The following is a 3251-nucleotide window of genomic DNA, read 5'->3' on the forward strand; positions in this document are numbered from 1 at the left end:
CACACACACACACACACACACACACACACACACACACACACACACACACACACACACACACACACACACACACACACGCAGTGCAACTGGGGCTCACTGAGCTGGCAGGGCTAATGTGTTCACCACCTCTTCATCATCGGCTACCACTGCTAATGTGGCTAGAACGCAAACGGACTAGCTCAATTCTCCATGGACTCTCACTGTATTGTCTTAGCGAGTCGCTAACAGGGTAGCTCAATTCTCCATGGACTCTCACTGTATCGTCTTAGCGAGTCGCTAACAGGGTAGATCAATTCTCCATGGACTCTCACTGTACTTGTCTTAGCGATTCGCTAACAGGGTAGCTCAACTCTCTCCATGGACTCTCACTGTACTTGTCTTAGCGTAGCTCAATTCTCCATGGCTCAACAGGGTAGCTCAATTCTCCATGGTACTGTCTTAGCGATTCGCTAACTGTATTCTCATGGACTCTCACTGTATCGCTTGAGCCGCTAACAGGGTAGATCAATTCTCCATGGACTCTCACTGTATCTGATCTTAGCGAGCCGCTAACAGGGTAGCTCAATTCTCCATGGATTCTCACTGTATCTAGCGATGTCTTAGATCGATTTGGGCTACATCTGGGATCTGATATTTATAGTAGGATACATCTGGGATCTGATATTTATAGTAGGATACATCTGGGATCTGATATTTATAGTGGATACATCTGGGATCTGATATTTATAGGAGGATACATCTGGGATCTGATATTTATAGTAGGATACATCTGGGATCTGATATTTATAGTAGATACATCTGGGATCTGATATTTATAGGAGGATACATCTGGGATCTGATATTTATAGGAGGATACATCTGGGATCTGATATTTATAGTAGGATACATCTGGGATCTGATATTTATAGGAGGATACATCTGGGATCTGATATTTATAGTAGGATACATCTGGGATCTGATATTTATAGTAGGATACATCTGGGATCTGATATTTATAGGAAGATACATCTGGGATCTGATATTTATAGTAGGATACATCTGGGATCTGATATTTATAGTAGGATACATCTGGGATCTGATATTTATAGGAGGATACATCTGGGATCTGATATTTATAGAGGATACATCTGGGATCTGATATTTATAGTAGGATACATCTGGGATCTGATATTTATAGTAGGATACATCTGGGGTCTGATATTTATAGTAGGATACATCTGGGATCTGATATTTATAGGAGGATACATCTGGGATCTGATATTTATAGTAGGATACATCTGGGATCTGATATTTATAGTAGGATACATCTGGGATCTGATATTTATAGGAGGATACATCTGGGATCTGATATTTATAGTAGGATACATCTGGGATCTGATATTTATAGTAGGATACATCTGGGATCTGATATTTATAGTAGGATACATCTGGGATCTGATATTTATAGAGGATACATCTGGGATCTGATATTTATAGTAGATACATCTGGGATCTGATATTTATAGGAGGATACATCTGGGATCTGATATTTATAGTAGGATACATCTGGGATCTGATATTTATAGGAGGATACATCTGGGATCTGATATTTATAGGAGGATACATCTGGGATCTGATATTTATAGTAGGATACATCTGGGATCTGATATTTATAGGAGGATACATCTGGGATCTGATATTTATAGGAGGATACATCTGGGATCTGATATTTATAGTAGGATACATCTGGGATCTGATATTTATAGTAGGATACATCTGGGATCTGATATTTATAGGAGGATACATCTGGGATCTGATATTTATAGAGGATACATCTGGGATCTGATATTTATAGAGGATACATCTGGGATCTGATATTTATAGTAGGATACATCTGGGATCTGATATTTATAGGAGGATACATCTGGGATCTGATATTTATAGGAGGATACATCTGGGTCTGATATTTATAGTAGGATACATCTGGGATCTGATATTTATAGTAGGATACATCTGGGATCTGATATTTATAGGAGGATACATCTGGGATCTGATATTTATAGTAGATACATCTGGGATCTGATATTTATAGGAGGATACATCTGGGATCTGATATTTATAGGAGGATACATCTGGGATCTGATATTTATAGGAGGATACATCTGGGATCTGATATTTATAGGAGGATACATCTGGGATCTGATATTTATAGGAGGATACATCTGGGATCTGATATTTATAGGAGGATACATCTGGGATCTGATATTTATAGGAGGATACATCTGGGATCTGATATTTATAGGAGGATACATCTGGGATCTGATATTTATAGGAGGATACATCTGGGATCTGATATTTATAGGAGGATACATCTGGGATCTGATATTTATAGTAGGATACATCTGGGGTCTGATATTTATAGTAGGATACATCTGGGATCTGATATTTATAGTAGGATACATCTGGGATCTGATATTTATAGGAGGATACATCTGGGATCTGATATTTATAGTGGATACATCTGGGATCTGATATTTATAGTAGATACATCTGGGATCTGATATTTATAGTAGGATACATCTGGGATCTGATATTTATAGTAGGATACATCTGGGATCTGATATTTATAGTAGGATACATCTGGGATCTGATATTTATAGGAGGATACATCTGGGATCTGATATTTATAGTAGGATACATCTGGGATCTGATATTTATAGGAGGATACATCTGGGATCTGATATTTATAGGAGGATACATCTGGGATCTGATATTTATAGGAGGATACATCTGGGATCTGATATTTATAGGAGGATACATCTGGGATCTGATATTTATAGGAGGATACATCTGGGATCTGATATTTATAGGAGGATACATCTGGGATCAGCCTATTTATAGGAGGATACATCTGGGATCTGATATTTATAGGAGGATACATCTGGGATCTGATATTTATAGGAGGATACATCTGGGATCTGATATTTATAGGAGGATACATCTGGGATCTGATGCATTTATAGGAGGCCTACATCTGGGATCTGATATTTATAGGAGGATACATCTGGGATCTGATATTTATAGTAGGATACATTTGGGATCTGATATTTATAGTAGGATACATTCTGGGATCTGATGCATTTATAGTAGATATGTCCAGGGCTAATAGATAGGCTAATAGATAGGCTAACAGGTTTGATCCTAAAAGATAGGCTAATTGATAGGCTGATGCAGCCTCAATTAACCAGGCAGCTGCTAGCTAGCTAATAATC

Source organism: Oncorhynchus keta, unplaced genomic scaffold (genome assembly GCF_023373465.1).
Source record: "Oncorhynchus keta strain PuntledgeMale-10-30-2019 unplaced genomic scaffold, Oket_V2 Un_contig_18145_pilon_pilon, whole genome shotgun sequence".
NCBI classification, from domain to species: Eukaryota; Metazoa; Chordata; class Actinopteri; order Salmoniformes; family Salmonidae; genus Oncorhynchus; species Oncorhynchus keta.